Source organism: Nyctereutes procyonoides, unplaced genomic scaffold, assembly GCF_905146905.1.
Source record: "Nyctereutes procyonoides isolate TBG_1078 unplaced genomic scaffold, NYPRO_anot_genome, whole genome shotgun sequence".
Lineage (NCBI taxonomy): Eukaryota > Metazoa > Chordata > Mammalia > Carnivora > Canidae > Nyctereutes > Nyctereutes procyonoides.
The window spans coordinates 17,806,214-17,815,176 of NW_026575141.1; the positions used below are offsets into that span (position 1 = coordinate 17,806,214).

General features: G+C 31.6%; 1 non-coding gene across 1 annotated transcript; it reads left to right on the forward strand.

The window, feature by feature from the left end:
- Positions 1 to 4,706: 4,706 nt before the first annotated feature.
- LOC129498311 (U6 spliceosomal RNA) lies at positions 4,707 to 4,811 on the forward strand. The gene has a single exon (XR_008662101.1). It is a non-coding gene; the product is annotated as a U6 spliceosomal RNA (small nuclear RNA).
- The last annotated feature ends 4,152 nt before the right edge of the window (positions 4,812 to 8,963 follow it).

Consider the following 8,963-nt stretch of genomic DNA (forward strand, 5'->3'; position numbering starts at 1 on the left):
GTCAAGGAGTCTGCTTCTCCCTCTCTCTCTGCAGCTCCCCCTGCTTGTGCTCTCTCTGTCAAATAAATAAACAAAACCTTGTAAATAAAAAATATATATAAATAAATAAAATTCAGAGAGCAGAGTAAAATGTAAAGAAAATGAAAATAAGCCATCAACTCTTCATCCTGGCCAATTTTTTAGTTAATAATATGATGCATGTTCTTCCAGTATTTTCTCTTAAGCGTTTTTTTTTTTTAAACATAGCTGTGATTATTGAAGGCTTTCATTGCAATTATAAAAGGAATTGCAGATTCATTGTTTCAGTGGCTGGGGTGCATGTATAAAACTGTTTTGTTCCGTGTTCCTTTACCTTCATTTTTTAGCAATAGGATTTATCCAAGCTGTCTGTCATTCAGCATTTCCCAATAGTATGTCTTACTTTTGTTTTAGAATATTTATCTTCCCTAGTTGACATGTAGGGTTGATGCAATTTTGAAAATTCTTACCTTTTTCAAACTAACTTATTTCATTGATAAATAGTTGCTGCAGAGAAGATACCAAGCCACAGTGCCATAGTGTCAGAGTTTGGATTTATCTGGAACATACTCACTGTAGACTGGTGAGTGCCATGGGATGTATGATGTCAAGAGAGCATACGTGATGATAGAATGAGACTTCCACAGAAGCAGTGGGGCAGTAGTTCTTCTTTCCCGCTCTCGTGATAATGCTCTTATGGGGTTGGCTCTGAAAGTGATAGGACTAAGGGCGTGCGAATGGAAATTACAGCAAACTGGGAAATGCTGTCATCAGGGAAAGGCTTGTGAACTTATTTAAGCTTCCATCCAAACATACTCTTTATAAGACTGGCACTATTAAGAGCCTTTTACTCAGGATACTCGTAGAGAGCATTTACTGAGTGCTTACCAGATGTCAGGTACATGACATTTACCATCTCATGAAATCCTCTTAACAGTCCTATAAGTTAAATCTTGTTATTCTTCTCATTTTAGCATGAAGAAACAGAGTTATAGAGAAAGTGAATAACTTGCCCAAAGTCAGTAGCTAGCCATTAATGAAGTCAGAAAGTGAACTTTGGCAATCTAACTTGAGAGCCCATTTTCTCAACAATGTTTTACCGTGTTCTTTCTGATAGATTCAGATCAATAAACCTTCTCAAGACTCCATGAGCCTTGTTATCGGTTCCCTGAAAAAGTAACACCAATTACCAGATGCCAGAAATAGAGAGCACTTGTCGGTATTTATTTTTAAGTCTCTGAGAAAAAAACATAAACTTGAAAATTTAAAAATTAAACTCCTTACCTTTTGTCTTTTGAAATGGGCCAAAAGGATTACTGGATATCTTCAATGGAAAATTAAATAGTTGCCTAAGCATACCATTACTTGTATCTGATTCTATAGGTTCTCTGTACTTCTCATTGTCTTTCAGCTCTTTTACAATTCTTATAAGGTATAGATGACTAATAGCTATGCAAATGATTGCTGTCCAAAATCATGCATATGGGTTTCATCTGGGGTAAATGTAACTTATTTCTCTCTGCCTCCCATGGAATAAGCCAGTTTTGCAACTATTTGCAAATTAATTTTAACATACTTAATCTTTATATATGTGTGATTCTTTAAAGTTCATTTGAATCAAATTGTAACATCGACTTCCTCATTAATTAATAAATGAAATAAAATCTTTCTAAAATAAAATCTAATTTACTCTTGTATGAGAATCATGATTATATGCTCTTTGAAAATCTCAAATTCCCATTTCATATTTCTTCCAGTCAGTCTCCATATACTATACATTCTACCTCAATTATATTTTAAACCTGTCGTTTCTATTTCTTTTGCTGATCAGGACCCTTATCATCTCATCAGTGCACTCTAGCAGCAGTCTAACTGATACATAAATGTTTGCTGAATAAATGCGTGAACACCCAGATTTGGGATCAGGATTATAATAGTTGTTGTCAATGATGGGAACAGTTGCACTGGAAATAGCAGGAGATACTAGCACTACAAAAAGGCTGATTTCAAAAATGCTTCTGAAATATGGTTTCATTGATAATTCTTTTTCTGATAAGATATTTTAGTATAATATGCACAATAATATAATTGTTCTTGCACTCAAAATGCAGCTGGCTTTGTAGTGGTTTGATGCCTAATTATATTTCTTTTTCCTTCTCTTCCATTTCATTAGGCATGGCTAGGTAACACCAAGTTGTTGTTCATCATCTAGAGCTTATACTATTGGGGTATTAGAATCAACAGTAATCAATTCAGTTGTTTCTTATATCTTAGGCTCAATAACAGGTTAGGTTTGCCTGGTGGTAGTAGGGGATGGAGAAGGGGACATCATCAATATGCAAAATGTTCTTTGCTATTCAGAGCCTGAAACAGGTGATGGGGATTAAGGTGTGCACTTGTGATGAGTAGCGGATATTGTATGGAAGTGTGGGATCACTATATTGTACACCTGAAACTAATATTACACTGCACGTTAACAAACTGGAATTTAAACACAAATTTAAAAAAAAAAATGCCTTAAATTCCTCTTCCTCCAAAGAATACTTCTCAAAAATGTCTTTTGTCCAAAAGTTGTTTTGTTGTTGTTCTTATTTTTTAAGTATTTCCTCTGGTAGGTACCAACTTTAGTGTCCACTCTTGTATATTCTTGTGGCACCATAAGCTGCATAAACTGTAGGCCAGAAATCCCACACATAATCTGAATATATGAATTTAAGAGGAAAAAAATGCCTTATGTAAATCCTTAAAATTCAGGATGACACCTCAGACTACTGTATGGAATTTAGAAGTCACATGCAGGGACAAGTAATAAAGAGATTTCCACAAATAAGTTCTGAAGGTGAAGGTATACCCAACAATTACCTAAGGTGGTATTGAAAGTATTCTCAAACTACTCTGTTTCCTGAGGTTTCTTTGCACACAAAATGATTAAAGATAATAATCTTTGAAAGGTTCAGAAGCCTTCCTAGTACTTGCATAAGTGTCATAAAGAATAGGAGGGTTTAGGATTCTTGAAAGCCTCAGGAGTATTAAATTTGCCATTAGCAAAATATTTGAATTTGCGAGAACCAGACTAGAGAAAAGGAAAGAGGATTTATCCCCTCCCTATTTAAGTTGAAACTACAAAGGCTATATATGTTTCCATTTTTAACTGTTAAATTGTTACTATGTAAGCATTGTTTAAAATGTCCATTTTTAAAAAAATAAATAAAATGTCCATTTTATCTAGCCACCTTATAAAATGGATAAAATGGCAAAGTATTCTCTCAAAACAGTTTTAAAATTTAGTAAAAACCAAATTAAAAAATTCAGTAAAAATTTTAAATTGAGCAGCTTCAATATTTTTAAATGGTGCTTTAACACAGATGATTCTTATGAATGCCTAAACACAATTAGAATTTATGTATATATCTATTAAAATTTTTTCCCTTTTTATCAAGTTATTGCAAAATATGTTTTAACTAACATAGACCTATTATTAGTTTTCATTAAGAAACTTATCTATAAACTAGTACATAATTACACAGCCCAACATTTTCTAATCTTTTACTTATGAACTCTCCACATTTTAAAAATTTGTTTTGCCCGTTTTTGTATGATATACAATAAAGTGAACTTAAGTGAAAACATTTTATATTAGCATATCAGCAAAGAATAAAATTTAAATGTTAAAATATTTTAAATTTTAATATCTAATAATTTTTAAAATATATACAGATAACTTTAGACTCCTTATTCAGTAAGAAAACAGAAGTGTTTAATTTTCTTTGAATTATACAAGACAAAGCCTACTTTGTCAAGAATAATATTTAAAATGAAATATGTTTATTTTGGAACTGAATATATGTTCTTTAACATATATTACATATGTTAAATTATTTATTAGTGTGTAACTACATATTATATATCAAAAAGAGCAAAAACACCTCTCATGAGCTTGCAATTTTAACATATTCTTTAAGAACTGAACTGGTTTGTTTAAAAATTATTTTTTCCATTGATGAGGCAAAATGGTGTCTTCAGGTTATTTCTGAAGATCTTTCCACAAATAAAGTAATTTCTTTGGGGTATAGTAATTATATCACAATATATGGATTACAAGTTGTTTTCTCATTACATGGATTACAAATTAAGTTTTTGAAGTCTTTCTCTTGAAGAACTATTTAAGAATATATATAGCTCCTGGATCTGGTGAAGAATAGTTTTTAATTATAACCATCAAAGAATCAGAACTGCCTGCTTCTTGGTATAACTAAATGATAAGATTATTATAGTAATGAACAATATCAAAATTGAAGACAGTAAACTTTTCCATTACACTATAATATATAATTCTTTCATAAGGATTTTATCAAAATTTTTTTCACAGATAAGACTATATCATGGACAATGAAAGCATTAACAAATCTATTGGGCCTATCAATTTGTTTCATATAATGCACAATCTCAGAAAATTTTATGTGAATAACATTTTATCGTATAAAATTATCCTATCATTTGACAATTTCCCCCATGAATTTCTTATAATAGTGACAAGCTAATTCAGAAATATAGATTATATCAGGGAAGCCTAAAATCTTTCTGGCAACTCTCTTTTTATAAAGTAAATGTATAAATCATTGTGATTTTCCAGGGGCTTTCCAAGAAATTCCAAAGATAATTTTAATTTTAGTTTAAAAAGACATCTAGTGGTTGTTTTGGCAGCACGTGTACCAAATTTGGAATGATAAGAGAAGAAAGCATGGCTTCTGCACAAGTAAAGCATACAATTTTGTAAAGTGTTCCATATTTTTTCAGCAAATATTCACATACAAAGAATGAAGTTGGAGTCTAACATTATACCATATACAAGAGATTAAGTTAAAGTGAACCAAAACTCTTAAAAGAAAACATATGGAAAAAGCTTCATGGCACTGGGTTTGGCACAATGGTTTCTTGGATATGATAACAAAAGTGTGGACAACAAAATAAAAACTAAATTGGACTATTCAAAATTTAAAACTTTTGTGCATCAAAACACACTGTCAGCAGAGTGAAAAGGAAACCCATGAAATGGGAGGAAATATTTGTAGATCATATATCTAATTAGGGCTTAATACATGGAAATACGTAAAGAACTCCTATTCAACAGAGAAAACATCCAGATTTAAAAGTGGGCAAAGGAATTGGATTGACAATTCTCTAAAGAAAATATACAAATGTCCAAAAAGCACAAGACACTAATCACTAATCATTGGAGAAAAAGGCAAATTAAAACTACAATGAGATATCATTTCACAACTATTAGTATAGTTGTTTTCAAAAAACAGAAAGTAACAAGTATTGGCAAGGATGTGGAGAAAGTGGAACACTTGATGTTCCTAGAGCAAATATAAAATGATGCAGCCACTATGAAGAGTGGTATGGTGATTCCTAAATAAATAAATAAACATAGAAATACCATATGATCCAGCAATTCCACTTCTCAGTATACACCCTAAAGACTTCAAAGCATGGTCTTGAAAAGGTATTTGTATACTGATGTTCATAGCATTAGTGAAAGCAATCCACATGTGTCTATTGAAGGATGAGAAGGATAAACAAAACATGGAATGTATATAAGGTGGAATATTATTTAGTCTTAAAAAGCAAGAAAATTCTGACACATGCTCCACATGGATGAACCTTGAAGACATTGTGAGATAAACCAGTCACAATATGACAACTGCTACATAATTCCACTTACATGAACTATTTAAGGTAGTCAAATTCATTAAGACAGAGAATAGAATTGTGGTTGGTTGTCAGGAGCTGCAGGGGAGGGAGGAATGAGGAGATATTGTTTGATGAATATACAGTTTCAGGTGGGGAAGATGAAAAAGTTCCAGAGATGGATGGTGGTGATGGCTGCACAATGTCAAAGTACTTACTGTGCTTAATGCTACAGAACTGCACACTTAAAAATGGTTATGATGGTACATTTTATGTTTTGTATATTTCACCACAATAAAAAAAAATTAAAAAGGCATCCTAAAGATTTTATATTCTTGAATTTAGGACCTGATCTCAAGGAAGCAAAATAAAGAATTATAAGAAAAGATTTGGTCATTTGATTGAGACAGGAGCACAATTACCTGCGAGCAATGACAAGTTAAAGCTTTTTACACATAAATCAAAGTGACAAGAATATATAATAAAAACAGAAGAAGGTCACAAAATTGTCAGGAACTTTAGCTGTTCTGAAAAAAATGTTCTTTTTTGAAGTTCTCAAGAATATAATAAGGAGAATACAAATTAAGAAATTATTCGAGTGACATACAGAATTTTTGCTAAATTTTCAGATTACACAAAAGGTAAAGAATAATCTTTTATTACTCTTGTTAAAAGCAGACCAAATATTCCAAGGTCAATTTGTATTTTCACAGGAAGAAAATAAAATTCTAGTATTGCATTAATTTAGTAAAAAATATAACATATCTTTATAAATAAACACATGAAAATAAAGTAAATTTTGTCAAAATTTTAACATATTTTGTCTGTTTTCTTTAAGTCTCAGATATTACAAAGCATGGCAAAGTAAATTCACTTTCCTCAAATCTTACTATAACTTGCTATACACATTCTAGTTTTATCCTTCATTATGTTCTTTACTATTCTGGAACAAACTGAGCTTTACAACAAATCTGTTTTTCCTCAGAAAACATGCTAGGCTACTTCTTCTGATTGTCAGAGATTGTATTTCTCTTCCATTTTGTATGATTTCATTTTTTCTTAAATTTTTGAGGTTTCTTGTATGACCCATAGTATGGTCTGTTAGATGTTTCCATGTTTAATTTGGATGATCACCATTTATCTTTCTTTATCCTGGGTAATATTTCCTTGTTTTGAGGTCTACGTGATATGATATTAATATGCTACACTAAGTTTTTTTTTAATTGTTGTCTACGTAATAGACCTTTTAAATCATTTTACCCATCTATTGCAGGGAGGTAATAAATTGCAAAGGAGCATGAGGAAATTTGAGGGTTGGTTGAAAAATTCAGTATCTTGATTCGCAGTGATATCATGAGAGTTGTATATCTGTTAAAACTCATCAAATTGTATACTTTAATTGAGTGCAGTTTTTGGTACAAAAATTTCACCTCAACAAGGTTGATTAAAGGCAGGATATACTAATAAGAAATATCTAGGAACTCTCTGAGTATTTGGAAATTCTACTTCCAAATAAACCCTGGATCAGAGAAGAAATCACAATAAAAACCTAAAATATTTTGCACTAAATCATAATGAAAAGACTTCATATCAAAATATGCAAGATGTATGGGGCACTTGGGTGGCTCAGTCAGTTACGTGTCCAACTCTTGATCTCAGCTCAGGTCTTGGTCTCAGAGCTTGAGTTCAACCCTGTGTTGGGCTCCACTCTGGGCACGTAGCCTACTCTAAAAAAAAAGAAAAAAACGAAAGTAACAAAATATGTAAGATACAATGAGAGCAATGTGTAGAGGGGAATTTATCATTCTAAATGTTTATATTAGACATGCAGAAACATCTGACAATATTGATCTAAGTTTCTACCTCAGAAGCCTTAAAACAAAAATTAAATCCAAAGCAAATCAAACAAAAGAAACAGGAAAGGTGAGAACAGAAATAAATGAAATTGAAAATGACCAACAATAGAGAAAATTTATAAAGCAAAAAAAATTTAGAAAGTGAAAATATTCATACAGTTGATAAATCCCTGGATAGGAGACATGCTGTTTGTCTTCTGGGATATGAGCAAACCTACCAAAGAAAATTGGGTATCTTGAAGTTCTAGATAATCTTCTATTTTACTCTGAATATTATTACCATGACAGCTATGGACATTAGTCTTTGCTAACAGCTTTAGGTAAGATTTTGAAGGATGCAAAGATGTTTACTGTGCAAAGAAGTATAGTATATATAGTATATATAAAGTATATACAATATAGTATGAAAGTAAGTATATTCTCAGTATCCATGCAAAGACATCAAATTATATTATGTTCATAGTTTATGAAAAATTATCCAAAATTTGGAAATAAAGCCAAGAGAGTACAGATATATTTTCAATGTTCTACTGGATGATTATTTAATTTAAAAATGAGGATTATTTAATTCCTTAATAAAATTAACCTGGCACTCTTATCTGTGTTTAATTATTCTTTTTTACTATATGATTAGAGCCCTGACACTGTGAAATTCATATTATCTTATCTTATCACGAAGATATCTGCATGATAGAAAACTTGACTTCCAAAACTGTATTGTATTTTTTGTTTCTTACTGTGAATTAACCTGTTTAAATCTAGCCTCGCAATTTTATTCTAACACTACTTTACTCAAGTGCCTATAAATAGATTGTTTCTCAAAATGTTTTTTGAATTAGCTTCAACAATTGCTAATTGCTAATGTTAGGAGACAATTCTCTGGGTCTCTTACATATCTGTGTAGAGGTAACTAACTGCCTTTGCTGTGAATTATCTTTCCAAGAATGTTTATACAGCAAACAGCCTTGGAAGATACATCTATTTGCTTCTAGGCAAAAGCACAATTTTACTTACAGTCTCAGAAGGTAGAGATAGGTCTCCCTCCTGAGCCGGGGGGTCAGGCATGCTTAATGCATATTACCTAAGCTCAGAGTTTCTCTCCTAGAATCCAATCCCACTACATGTGCAGGTATTATCTGTCCTTTTTCATATCACTGTACAGAAATTGTGGTTTGAAGAACTGGCATCAAATATGCTTATGCTCATGCTGCTTGCGAAGCCGTAAGTAATAAATTTCTGTTTGGTTTTTACCCAGGTGTCTTATGTCTTCTTCTAGCATCCCTGAATCCACTGCAGGTAACTTTTTTGCTTTCAAATAGAGTAAAATATCAAAACTCTCATAGTTCTTGTCAGGTACTTTATAATTTAAAAAATTGGATAAAAGGGGTACTTGGCTGG